Here is a 15,033-nt window from a genome sequence, read left to right as displayed (position 1 = left end):
AGAGGGATAAGATGGATCAGGACGGCAGCCTGATGACAATGATACTTTAATGCACTCCACAGACACTGATGTTTTAATAATTAGCTGTCTTAAGATGGAAGTTCCAGAATAAGAAATATTCCAGTGTTTCAGGATAATGTAAAGCTATCCTGTTACTTAAAATGATCCTAAAGACAAAATGAGGAAAAAGTACTGTAATTCTTAATTCTTACACTTTACTTCTATAAAAATGTTCAGATGTTACACATGCTGAGTGAAGAAAATCCACTCTTAAAATTATCAAAAATTAATCTTTAAATACTTAAAATCACAAGATTTCAGAGCTGGAACATACTTCAGAACTACAGGCACAAAGGGTTTTCGCAACTTGTTGTTGTAAGTATTTGAGATTTACTGAGTTTCTAAGGATTTGTTTTTGTTGGCATAATTTAGAGATCAGTGAATATTAGATGGTTACAAACAGGTATATTAAGATATAATTTATTCCTATTTTTAGGATCTGCAACCAATTGAGAAAAAAGTAGGCTCTGAAGACCTTCAGTATAAACAAAGAATCACACTTTCTGAGACATAGCAGATATACTCTGCATTGACTGCAACAAAGTAAAGGTAGTTTTTTAACAATTGTATTAGCCCAGACTATCTTGACAAAGACCATAGACTGGGTCGCTTAAAGAGCAGAAATTAATATTCTCACAGTTTTGGAAGCTTGTAATTCCAAGATCAAGGTGCTGGCCAATATAGGTTTTTGGTGACAGTTTTCTTCTTGGCCTGTAGCCAACACCTTTTCATTGTATGGCAGAGAGAGAAATACGGAGAGAGAAGGGTGGAAGCACTTGCTCTTTTGTGTCTCTTTCTCTAAGGGCCTGTCAGACCAGGGCTCTACCGCCATGACCACATCTAACCCTAATCATCTCTTAAAGTCCTAGCACCAAGTATCATCACATTGGGAATTAAGGCTTCAACATATAAAATACGTGTGTGTGTGGATGTTGGGGGGGTTTTGGGAACACAATCATTTGGTCCATAACAATAATTTAATGAGTTTTTTTCTGTCTTGAAGAACTCTGGCTATGGGAATTTGCCATGGCACCAATTTCCACGGTATGTTATTTTCTTTTTCTTTTTTCCCGTTTTTTACATTCTGTTTTTTATTTCCCCAATTTTAGCAGTTTGCTTTGATTTTAATTTTGTGACATACTGAGAAGAATACTTTAGAAGTGGTAATTTTCTTTTCTGCCTAGGAGGCCATATGGAATATTTCCACTTACTTGCCTTATGTAGTGATTATATTGTATTCCTGCTTTATAGCCTGGAGTACTGCTGCTGCTGCTAAGTCGCTTCAGTCGTGTCCAACTCTGCAACCCCATAGACAGCAGCCCACCAGGCTCCCCCGTCCCTGGGATTCTCCAGGCAAGAGTACTGGAGTGGGGTGCCATTTCTTTCTCCAATGCATGAAAGTGGAAAGTGAAAAGTGAAAGTGAAGTCACTCAGTTGTGTCCCACTCTTAGCGACCCCATGGACTGCAGCCCACCAGGCTCCCCTGTCCCTGGGATTCTCCAGGCAAGAGTACTGGAGTAGGGTGCCATTTCCTTCTCCAATGCATGAAAGTGGAAAGTGAAAAGGGAAAGTGAAGTCGCTCAGTCATGTCCGACTCTTAGCAACCCCATGGACTGCAGCCCACCAGGCTCCCCCGTCCCTGGGATTCTCCAGGCGAGAGTACTGGAGTGGGGTGCCATTGTCTTCTCGGAGCCTGGAGTACATTCATTGCTTAAACTCGATATGTCACAGGGGTCCTTTCTATTCAGAGTGTCGTTTCCCAACTTATTCCAGAATATGGGATCAATGCTTCCATTGGCACAAATGTTCAGATGCTATTAAAAACAAGAGTGCCTTATGCTTAAGGAGTTCTACTGATGTGCATGTAAAACTGGACATCTAAAAGATGTCCAGCTCTTTGAAAGAAATTGTCATTCTTGTATTCAGTGAATACTCGGATGTCAAATTACTCCCTGGAATGACTTTTCCATAAAATCAGTTTGAATCAGTGTTAGTTCTTGCAATGAGTGTAGTGAACATACACCAAAGGTCAAAAGTGAAATGTTAGTAGAAAACTGTTGTTACTTCAGTCAAATATGACTGGATACAGGGCTGAAGGCTCTATTCCTAAAATTTAAAAGCAAGTTAAGGACTTCAATTACTGTATAATATACTATACAGTTTAAAAAATGTGATGTGTAGGAAGATGATTGTTCAGCTCTGCAGTCATTAAGTTACCTGGATATTAGACAGGTGACCTTTGGATGAAAATGGACCCTTTCCCCTTCATGTGGAACTAACACCAAATAAGCCTTGTCACTACAGCATATTTATGAAGTCTGAGTGGTTTAACATTAAAGTTTAACTTTTAAACTTTAATAATTCAGGTGGCAGCCATGGAAAAAATAACCTGTGTGCATAACTTAAGGCAAACTGAAGTTTTCTTTCCCTCAGTTGATCTTATCTATAAGTCATTTCTTTTTGTCATAGAATTCAAACTAAGACTATAATGTATATTTTTATATAATCATATTTGTCATAAACACTGTTATTTGTAGTTATTTCTGTTATGCCTATAAATTGTTTAAATTTTTTTTTAATTGTGAAGAATTTTATTTATGAGAAAAGCATCCATTCAGAAATAAATGCTTCATCGTTACTGATGTAATTATCAAGTCTGGGTCAATGTTAATTTGATAATATAATACAACACGCACTGATGTCTTTGATAAGTCAATATGATTCGAGAGGCAGTGGTATGTAACAGCGAAGACAAAAGCTCTGCAGTCAAACTGCCCATGTTTGAATCTCATCTCTGCCACTCACTAGCTCTGTCACCTTAAGTAAGTTACTGAACCTCCCTGTGCTTTCAGGTGCTTACCTACAAGATGGAATGGTATAAAACTACCTACCTTGTTGTTGTTTAGTTGCTAAATCTTGTGTGACTCTTTTGCAACCCCATTGACTGTAGTCCACCAGGCTCCTCTGTTTACAGGATTTCCCAGGCTGGAATACTGGAATGGGTTGCCATTTCATTCTCCAGGGGATCTTCTTGCTCCACGTCTCCTGCCCTGCAGGTGGATTCTTTACTGTTGAGTCACCAAGGGAACCTAACCTACTTCATAGGGTTATTATAAAGATGAAATAAATTTATATATACTGAGCACTTAAAATGTGAATGCAACCTAGAAAATTCCAAGTAAGCACTTGTTATTAGTATGCACAATGGTTAGGAGCATCAGCCCTACTGCCAGGCATCCTGAATTTAAATCCAGACTCCACCAGCAGCCAAATGACCTTGGACAAATCACTCAATATCACAGTGCCTTAGTTTCTTCATCTGAAAATGTGGAAAAAAGGTATGAGGACTAATTGAGTTAATAGAGGCAAAATGCTTAGAAAAGTGCCTGAGATGTAGTAAAAGTGCTAAGTAAATATCAACTATGGATATTATTAACACAGTGGGGAGACTAAATTATATTCATGTCTCCTAAATACCAAGTGAAATATGATATCAAATGAAAAATGTTATATCCTGTTTTTCCAGCTTGGAGAATTAACTTAAGGTCAAATATTTTTAGTAGTAATATGACGCCAAACATCTCTCCTGCTTATTTTGAGAATGTCTTTCATTTTCTGGGTCCACATGTCACGGTAAGTCCAAGAATCCAAGGGTTGTTACTCAGTCTCAAGAGGTCAGATCTGATGGCCTTTTAGTGCTATGGAAAGGCTGTTGCTGCTCCAGCAATATATACACCTTAAAGCTACTGGATCAGAGAGGTTCTAGAGAGATTGAAGAGAGCCAACCCTTTCCAAACTGATCAAACCTCCAAGTCCTCTTTCTCATCTCCCTCCATGGGTTGACTCCATGATCTAAGCAAAACAATCACCATAATAAACATTAGATTTCCTAAGGCCCCATTAATTATACTTTAAAGAACATTATAATGAAAAACAGTATAATCACAAAGATCACTACAAACCCCCCAAATCTTTGGAAATTAAATGCATACCTATAAGCCAAAGTAGAAATTAAAGCGAAATTAGAAAATATTTTGAACTGAATAATAAAAATGACATGGTAGATTGAAACTCATGGGATGTAGCTAAAGCAGTGTCTAGAGTGAAATTTGTATCCTTAAACATATATATTAAGGGGGAAATGGCTGAAATTAATTATCTAAAATTTCATATAAAAAAAGCTAGAACAGAATATCAAACTAAAAGTTGAAGGAAGAAAATAATAAAACAGAAATGAATGACATTATAAACAAGTAATAGAGAAAAATTCCAAAGCCAAAAGCTGGTAATCTGTAAAAATTAATTAAACTGATAGATTCTACTAAGTAATAAAAAGAGAGAAAGTACCAGTCTCAGGAACGAATAAAGCTCCTGCAATCATTAAAAAAAGAATAAGAAGTTATTATGAATAACTCTATGCCAATGAATTTGAAATTTGGAGGAAAATGACAAATTCCTTAAAAAACACAAGTTGTTAAAACTGACTATAAAAGAAACAAAATTTAAATAGTTCTATATTTATTTTAAATATTGAGTGTACTAGTAAAACGTCTTTTCCTATCCTATTCACCTCTCCCCAAAACCAGGTCTAAATGGCTTCACTGGTGAATTATTCCAAATACTTAAAGATGAAATAATACTTAAAATAATTCCTGCAAAGAATAGAAAAAGAGAAATAGTTTTCAACTTGTTTTTTAAATCCAGCATGGTCTCATGAATAAATCCTTAAGAAATATTAAGAAAAAAAAGGACATTTAATATAGATGAACAAAATTCTAAATATAATATTAGAAACTAAATTCAGTGATAGATAAAGATAATAGCACTACCAAACTAAGTTTATACCATAAATAAAAGTTTATTTGAAAGTGAAAGTGTTAGCTGCTCAGTCATGTCTAACTCTGTAACTCCATGGACTGTAGCCTGCCAGGCTCCTCTGTCCATAGAATTCTCCAGGCAAGAGTACTACAGTGGGTAAGCCATTCCCTTCAGGGGGTCTTCCCGACCCAGGGATAGAACCTGATCTTCTACATGGCAGGGAGATTCTTTACTGTCTGAGCCACCTTGCATTTTCTTTCAATGTAATTTGCACACTAAAAAAAATAATGTCATATGTTGTACAAAATGCAAAAGCATTTCAAAAGATGCAGAAAAATCAGGACCAATTTTAACCTTCATTCATAATTTTCTTAAAAAAATATTCTTGTCTAACTAGGAGTATAAAGGAAATTCCTTAATCTGATAAAAAGTAAACATAGAAAATGTACAACATATTTAATGGTGAAATGTTGAAAAGTATTCCTCTGAGATCGGGAACAAGATAAAATGTCTATTATCATCATTTCTATTTAACATTTAATAAGAAGTCCTAAACAATGCAGCTTGAGGAAAAGAAAAAAAAAAGAACTGAAAGATATTTAAAAGGAAAAAAACACCCTATCTCTATGCACAAATGACCTGACTGTATAGCTGGGAAATCTAAAAGAATTTTCAAAGCATTGGAAATAGCAAGTGAATTTAGCAATGTTTTTGGGTTGCTAGATACAAGGGCAATATAAAGTAACCAATTGTATTTTTATACTCTAGTAACAAACAAGAGGATGAAAAAGAAAATACTTAGCAAAATATTTAATTTAAAAGTGTGCAAGATTCTACACAGAAAACTATCAAACATTACTAAGATAATCTAAAGAAGGCCTAAATTAAATGGAGGGACATATCATTTTAAGTAATGGGAGACTCAATAATGTATATATATTGTTTCTGCCTAAAGGAATATATAGATTGAATGTAATCACAAGCAAAATTCTAGGTAGACTTTTTTTTTTTTTTTTTCTGTAAATGGACAAGCCAGTTTTTAAATTGTTTGGAAAAGTAAAGGGTCAAGAATAATCACCATGGTCTTGGAGGGAAAAAAAAATGTTGGAGAACCTACACTACTTGTTGTCAAGACTTACTGCAGAGCTATAATAAAACAGAATACAGATAACTGAATCAGATTAGTGAGCACTTGATTAGTGATAAAGGCAATAGTGCAGAGGAATGTTGGAAACAGTCTTTTCAATATTAGTGATTAAGCAATAGGGCAGTCATATGAAAAAAGGTATCTTCACCTCTATTTCATACCATACAGAAAAATCAACTCAAGGTGTAATAAAGTCTTAAATATGGAAGATAAAACAAAATTTTCAGATCATAGTATAATAAGATATCCTATTATTTTTAAAGATTTTTTAAATGAGTATAAAAACAATACTAACATTTTTTCTTTCTTGGCCAACCCTGCAGTTTGTGGAATCTGTTTCCTGACCTGAGATTGAACCCACGCCATGGCAGTGAAAGCACTGAGTCCTAACCACTGGACCACCAGGGAATTCCCAAAGCAACACTAATCTTAAAGTTCAAAATTAGGTTATATTAGGGATTTCCTTGGAGAAGGCAATGGCACCCCACTCCAGTACTCTTGCCTGGAAAATCCCATGGATGGAGGAGGCTGATAGGCTGCAGTCCATGGGGTCTCGAAGAGTCGGACACGACTGAGCAACTTCACTTTCAATTTTCACTTTCATGCATTGGAGAAGGAAATGGCAACCCACTCCAGTGTTCTTGCCTGGAGAATCCCAGGGACGGGGGAGCCTGGTGGGCTGCCGTCTATGGGGTCACACAGAGTCGGACACAAGTGAAGCGACTTAGCAGCAGCAGCAGCAGGGATCTCCTTGGTGGCCAGTGGCTAAGACTCTGCTCCCAATGCAGGGGGCTCAGGTTTGATCCCTGGTCAGGAAACCAGATCCCACATCCCACAACTAAGAGTTTGCATGTTGCAACTAAAGACCTGCTGCAACCAGATAAATAAATAAATATATTTTAAAATTCAGTTCAGTTCAGTCGCTCAGTCGTGTCCGACTCTTTGCGACCCCATGAATCGCAGCACACCAGGCCTCCCTGTCCATCACCAACTCCTGGAGTTCACCCAGACTCACATCCATCGAGTCCATGATGTCATCCAGCCATCTCATCCTCTGTCGTCCCCTCCTCCTCCTGCCCCCAACCTCTCCCAGCATCAGAGTCTTTTCCAATGAGTCAACTCTTCACATGAGGTGGCCAAAGTACTGGAGTTTCAGCTTTAGCATCATTCCTTCCAGAGAAATCCCAGGGCTGATCTCCTTCAGAATGGACTGGTTGGATCTCCTTGCAGTCCAAGGGACTCTCAAGAGTCTTCTCCAACACCACAGTTCAAAAGCATCAATTCTTCGGTGCTCAGCCTTCTTCACAGTCCAACTCTCACATCCATACATGACCACAGGAAAGACCATAGCCTTGACTAGACGGACCTTAGTCGGCAAAGTAATGTCTCTGCTTTTGAATATGCTATCTAGGTTGATGATAGCTTTCCTTCCAAGGAGTAAGCGTCTTTTAATTTCATGGCTGCAGTCACCATCTGCAGTGATTTTGGAGCCCAAAAAAATAAAGTCTGACACTGTTTCCACTGTTTCCCCATCTATTTCCCATGAAGTGATGGGACCGGATGCCATGATCTTCGTTTTCTGAATGTTGAGCTTTAAGCCAACTTTTTCACTCTCCTCTTTCACTTTCATCAGGAGGCTTTTGAGTTCCTCTTCACTTTCTGCCATAAAGGTGGTGTCATCTGCTTATCTGAGATTATTGATATTTCTCCCGGCAATCTTGATTCTAGCTTGTGCTTCTTCCAGCCCAGTGTTTCTCATGATGTACTCTGCATAGAAGTTAAATAAGCAGGGTGACAATATACAGCCTTGACGTACTCCTTTTCCTATTTGGAACCAGTCTGTCGTTCCATGTCCAGTTCTAACTGTTGCTTCCTGACCTGCATACAGATTTCTCAAAAGGCAGGTCAGGTGCTCTGGGATTCCCATCTCTTTCAGAATTTTCCACAGTTTATTGTGATCCACATAGTCAAAGGCTTTGGCATAGTTAATAAAGCAGAAATAGATGTTTTTCTGGCACTCTCTTGCTTTTTTGATGATCCATCAGATGTTGGCAATTTGATCTTTGGTTCCTCTGCCTTTTCTTATTAGGTTACATTAACATGAAGAATTTCTTTCATCAAAGGACTCCATTGAGTGAAACAGTATATTGGGGGAGTGACCAGGATGGTAGAAGAGAAAGACTCTGAACTCAACTCCACCAAGGGTACATCATGGTTACACCTATTTACAGAGGAGCTATTGATGAGGAAGGTCTGAAAACTAGCAGAAAAGATCTTATACAACTAAGGATTAAAAAAGAAAAAAGACTTGTGGGAGGGGTGAAGACACAACATAGTCAAAACGTATACAACCGGAGTGGGCAACCCACCAATGGGAGGATAATTACAGTTACAAAGGTTCTCCCCAAGAAGTGAGGGTTCTAAGCCCAACAGTGGACTTCCCCAGCCTGGGGGATCCTGCACCAGGAAGAAGAACCCACAGAACATTTGGGTCTGAAAGCCACTTCCTTTCAGAACTAGAGGGTGGTAAGAAATAGAGACTCCACTGTTCAAGGGCACACAGAAAATCTCACCCTCTGAGAATCAGGGAGGAGCCAGTAGGTTGGAAAGACCCTAAATCAGATCTACTTGTCAATCTTGGAGAGCCATCCGAAGAGGCAGGAGGCAGCTGGAGCTCAGCTTTATTGATTGGACATGGTGTTCTACATCCCTTATTTTCATGTATTCCTTACCTACTTATTGTGGATATAGATGATTAAAAAAAAAAGTAGTAATACTTTTATCTTTTAACCTTCCTACTAACCTTGTACGTAGTTGATTTCTCACCTTTATTATATATTTGCCTTTACCAACGAGAATTTTCTTTTCATAAATTTAATATTTCTAGCTGTGGGCTTTTCTGCTTATAGAAGTCCCTTTAACATTTCTTGTAAAGCTGACTTCATGGTGCTAACCACTTTTAGCTTTTGTTTGCCTGTGAAAATTTTGATTTCTCCTTCAAATCTGAATGAAAGCTTTGATGGGTAGAGTATTTTTGGTTGTAAATTTCCCCGTTATCCCTTTAACTGTCATGCCTCTCCCTTCTGGCCTGCAGAGTTTTGGGTGAAAAGTCAGCTCATAGCCTAATGGGAGTTCCCGTGTACGTAACTTGTTGCTTTTCCCTTGCAGCATTTAATAATCTCTCTTTATCTCTAACTTTTTGCCATTTTAGTTACATCTTTTCCCATTGTTGTCCTCTTTGGGTTGACCGTGTTTGAGACTCTCTATGCTTCCTAGACCTGAATATCTGTTTCCTTTCCCAGCTTAGGGAAGTTTTCATTTATCATGTCTTCAGATATGTTCTCTACACCTTTCTCTCTTCTTCTTCTGGGACTCTTTTAATGCCAATGTTTATATGTCTGATGTTGTCTTCAATTCAGTTCAGTTCAGTCACTCAGTCGTGCCAGACTCTTTGCGACCCCATGAATCGCAGCACGCCAGTCCTCCCTGTCCATCACCAACACGCAGAGTTTACTCAAACTCACGTCCATCGAGTTGGTGATGCCATCCAGCCATCTCATCCTCTGTCATCCCCTTCTCCTCCTGCCCCCAATCCCTCCCAGCATCAGAGTCTTTTCCAATGAGTCAACTCTTCGCATGAGGTGGCCAAAGTACTGGAGTTTCAGCTTCAGCATCAGTCCTTCCAATGAACACCCAGGACTGATCTCCTTTAGGATGGACTGGTTGGACCGCCTTGCAGTTCAAGAGACTCTCAAGAGTCTCTCCGACACCACAGTTCAAAAGCATCAATTCTTTGGCGCTCAGCTTTCTTCACAGTCCAACTCTCACATCCATACATGACCACTGGAAAAACCATAGCCTTGACTAGGTGGACCTTTGTTGGTAAAGTAATGTCTCTGCTTTTCAATATGCTATCTAGGTTGGTCATAACTTTCTTTCCAAGGAGTAAGCGTCTTTTAATTTCATGGCTGCAGTCACCATCTGCAGTGATTTTGGAGCCCAAAAAAATAAAGTCTGACACTATTTCCACTGTTTCCCCATCTTTTTCCCATGAAGTGATTCACCAGATGCCATGATCTTCATTTTCTGAATGTTGAGCTTTAAGCCAACTTTTTCACTCTCCTCTTTCACTTTCATCAAGAGGCTTTTGAGTTCCTCTTCACTTTCTGCCATAAGGGTGGTGTCATCTGCATTTTTGAGGTTATTGATATTTCTCCTGGCAATCTTGATTCCAGCTTGTGCTTCCTCCAGCCCAGCGTTTCTCATGATGTACTCTGCATAGAAGTTAAATAAGCAGGGTGACAATATACAGCCTTGACGTGCTCCTTTTCTTATTTGGAACCAGTCTGTTGTTCCATGTCCAGTTCTACTGTTGCTTCCTGACCTGCATACGGGTTTCTCAAGAGGCAGGTCAGGTGGTCTGGTATTCCCATCTTTTTCAGAATTTTCCACAGTTTATTGTGATCCACATAGTCAAAGGCTTTGGCATAGTCAATAAAGCAGAAATAGATGTTTTTCTGGCACTCTCTTGCTTTTTTGATGATCCAGCGGATGTTGGCAATTTGATCTCTGGTTCCTCTGCCTTTTCTAAAACCATCTTGAACATCTGGAAGTTCACAGTTCACATATTGCTGAAGCCTGGCTTGGAGAATTTTGAGCATTACTTTACTAGTGTGTGAGATGAGTGAAATTGTGCAGCAGTTTGAGCATTCTTTGGCATTGCCTTTCTTTGGAATTGGAATGAAAACGGACCTTTTCCAGTCCTGTGGCCACTGCTGAGTTTTCCAAATGTGCTGGCATATTGAGGGCAACACTTTCACAGCATCATCTTTCAAGATTTGAAACAGCTCAACTGGAATTCCATCACCTCTGCTAGCTTTGTTCATAGTGATGCTTTCTAAGGGTTACTTGACTTCACATTCCAGGATGTCTGGCTCTAGGTGAGTGATCTCACCATCGTGATTATCTGGGTCATGAAGATCTTTTTAGTATGTTTTTAATTTCAATTATTATATTGTTCATCTCTGGTTCTTCTTTATGTTTTCTAACTCTTTGTTAAAAACCAAATTCTCTCTCTATTCATCCATTCTTCCTTGAGTTCTTTGGTTCTTTGAGCATGTTTATGATCATTATCTTGAAGTCTATGAAGTAGATTGCTTATCTTCATTTCACTTAGTTATTCTGGGATTTTATCTTGTTCCTTGTTTGCAACATACTGCTCAGTCACCTCATTTTGCCTAATTCACTGATTTTATCTCTATGTTTGGTAGATTGGTCTTCTTTGATAGCTTGGTTGGTAAAGAATCCGCCTGCAATGCAGGAGACCCCGTTTTGATTCCTGAGTTGGAAAGATCCCCTGGAGAAGGGATAGGCTACCCACTCCAGTATTGTTGGGCTTCCCTTGGGGCTCAGCTGGTAAGGAATCTGCCTGCCATGCTGGAGACCTGGGTTCGATCCCTGAGATGGGAAGAGCCCCTGGAGAAAAGAAAGGCTACCCACTTCAGTATTCTGGCCTGGAGAATTCCACGGACTTATAGTCCATGGGGTCCCAAAGAGTCGGACACGACTGAGCGACTTTCACAAATAGGCTTCCTTTAGGAACTGCCTTCCTCTCTGAAATATTTGCCTAATCCTGTGACTCAGCAATTACATTTCTAGGTATATACTCACAAAAATGTGTGCATGTGTGTATTTTCAAAGGACAAGAATTTTGATAGTAACAGAGTAACATTATTCAACAAAGCCCTAAAGCGTAAATGACTGAACTGTCCACCAATCATAGAATGAATAAACCAATTACAGTTTCTTTATACAATATAATACCACACAACAAAGAAAATAATAAACTATTGCTAAATACATGTGGATTCATATCAGAAAACACACTATTGATCAAAGAAGCCATCCCCCCTCCACAAAACACATAGTGTGTGATTTCATTTAAATAGCATTTGAAAACAAGCAAAACTTGTCTATGGTGACAGAAGTAAGGAGAGCAGCTACATTTAGGGAGAAGGGAAGGGTATCATTGTCAGGGGATATGATGGGGCTTTTAAGTTAGGGTAATATTCTATTTCTGGACCTGGCTAGTGATTACACACTGTGTGCACTTTGTGATATGGACTATTGAACTATACCCTGGAATTTGTGTGTGTTTTGTATGTAAATTGTACTTCAGTAAAAGATGTCTATTAAAATAAAAGAATGATTAAGTCTAGGAGAGAGAATTCTGATTTTTAAAAAAGTCATTTTAGTGGTATCAGTTCAGTTCAGTCGCTCAGTCGTGTCCGACTCTTTGAGACCCCATGAATCGCAGCACACCAGGCCTCCCTGTCCATCACCAACTCCCGGAGTTCACCCAGATTCACGTCCATCAAGTCAGTGATGTCATCCAGCCATCTCATCCTCTGTCATCCCCTTCTCCTCATGCCCCCAATCCCTCCCAGCATCAGAGTCTTTTCCAATGAGTCAACTCTTCGCATGAGGTGGCCAAAGGACTGGAGTTTCAGCTTCAGCATCATTCCCTCCAAAGAAATCCCAGGGCTGATCTCCTTCAGAATGGATTGGTTGGATCTCCTTGCAGTCCAAGGGACTCTCAAGAGTTTTCTCCAACACCACAGTTCAAAAGCGTCAATTCTTCGGCGCTCAGCTTTCTTACACAGTCCAACTCTCACACCCATACATGACCACTGGAAAAACCATAGCCTTGACTAGACGGACCTTTGTTGGTAATGTCTCTGCTTTTTAATGTGCTGTCTAGGTTGGTCATAACTTTCCTTCTAAGGAGTAAGCATCTTTTAATTTCATGGCTGCAATCACCATCTGCCGTGATTTTGGAGCCCCCCAAAATAAGAGTCTTTCACTGTTTCCACTGTTTCCCCATCTATTTCCCATGAAGTGATTGACCAGATGCCATGATCTTCATTTTCTGAATGTTGAGCTTTAAGCCAACTTTTTCACTCTCCTCTTTCACTTTCATCAAGAGGCTCTTCAGTTCTTCACTTTCTGCCATAAGGGTGGTGTCATCTGTATATCTGAGGTTATTGATATTTCTCCCGGCAATCTTGATTTCAGCTTGTGCTTCTTCCAGCCCAGTGTTTCTCATGATGTACTCTGCATAGAAGTTAAATAAGCAGGGTGACAATATACAGCCTTGACGTACTCCTTGTCCTATTTGGAACCAGTCTGTTGTTCCATGTCCAGTTCTAACTTGGTTCCTGACCTGCATATGGGTTTCTCAAGAGGCAGGTCAGGTAGTCTGGTATTTCCATCTCTTTCAGAATTTTCCACAGTTTATTGTGACCCACACAGTCAAAGGCTTAGCTTATTTTTTAAAAGTCTTTGTTAAGTTTGTTACAATATTCCTTTGGTTTATGTTTTGTTTTTTTGGCCCTGAGGCATGTGGAATCTTAGTTCCCCAACCAGGGATCGAACTGGCACCCCCTGCATTGGAAGGTGGAGTCCTGACCACTGCACCACTAGGGAAGGCCCAATAAAAGCTTATTCATCTGTCTATTCTCTACAGTAGGATGCATTCAATATTTGGTTGGCAGAATAATAAAATTTTTGAGATGTGAAATTTTCTGTTCCTTTGATGGGAAAGATTTTGGGTAGGGGAGGGGTTCAAGTTTGCTCCTAACTTTTGGAAACATTTCTTTCAAAAATTGTCTTTATATTAAGAAAATTCTAGTCTAAACCTTGTGGATTATGATATGTGTTCACTTTTTGCCCTCTCCCTTTTTAAACTAGTATCACAAGTAAAGATGGCTTAAACTGGGTATGTGGAGTTGGATGAAGGGAACGGGCTTTACCTCATAGAAGAGGAATCCTGTCTTCACTTGAGCCTGGCCACAGTGATATCTTATCTAGTTATGCTTGGACTTGTACCAAGGACCAAGAAAGGATCCATAGCCCTAACACTAAGAATCACGTGTAGTGAGTGTAACTTTGAAGAGGGACCTTGTAATTCTCTCCTGCTGTTGTTGTTGTTCAGTTGCTGAGTCGTGTCCAGCTCCTTGTGACCCTGTGGACTGCAGCATGCCAGGCCTTCCTGTCCTTCCTTATCTCCCGAAATTTGCTGAAATTCACGTCGACTGAGTTGGTGATGCCATCCAACCATCTCATCTGCTATCATCCCCTTCTCTTTTTGCCTTCAATCTTTCCCATCATCAGCGTCTTTTTCAATGTATCATATTAATTCTCACCTGATTAGAAATTCCCATTTGATAATCTCAAAACCTTGGAAGTTTGAGAAAGATTTCCTTTACCCTTTTCTCATCCATGATCTTTAAACAACAGAAAAGAAAATAGCACTGGGCAGGCATCCAGAAAGTGCAGGCTCTCTATTCTCTGGGATCCTTAGTTTCCTCAATCCTATGTATGCTATGTGCTAAGTCACTTCAGCCGTGTCTGACTCTTTGGGATCCTATGGACCGTAGCCAGCCAGGCTCCCCTATCCTCAACCCTAGACAATTACTATTCCTTGCTTTGGAATTATTTACATTTTGAAAAGTATAAAACAGAATGTAAATATAGACTAACACCATTATATTATTAGTTGTAACTGTTATCTTTAAGTTGCATTCTAAAGATAAAAGATAAAGCTTGGGACTTTCCTGGTGGTCCAGGGGCAAATACTCCACACTCCCAATGCAGAGGGCTTGGGTTTGACCCCTGTTTCCCAGGTGGTTTCAGCAGTAAATAATCTGCTTGCCAGTCCGGGAGATACAGGAGACCCAGGTTCCATCCCATGTCAGGAAGATCCCCTGAAGGAGGAAATGGCAACCGACTCCAGTATGCTTGCCTGGAAAATCCCATGGACAGAGGAGCCTGGAGGGCTACAGTCCATGGCGTTGCAGAGTTGGACATGATTGAGTGATTAAGCAAGAGCACAGGAAACAAGATACCCACATGTCTCAACTAAGACTCGGTGCCAAATAAATAAATAAAATAGTTTTGAAAAAGACAGAGTAATGTCTAGACTTGGAAAGAATATAGGGAAATGAAAT

The sequence above is a fragment of the Oryx dammah genome, unplaced genomic scaffold (genome assembly GCF_014754425.2).
Source record: "Oryx dammah isolate SB20612 unplaced genomic scaffold, SCBI_Odam_1.1 HiC_scaffold_21, whole genome shotgun sequence".
Lineage (NCBI taxonomy): Eukaryota > Metazoa > Chordata > Mammalia > Artiodactyla > Bovidae > Oryx > Oryx dammah.
The sequence above is the reverse complement of the archived record's forward strand: the minus strand, read 5'-3'. Positions refer to the sequence as shown.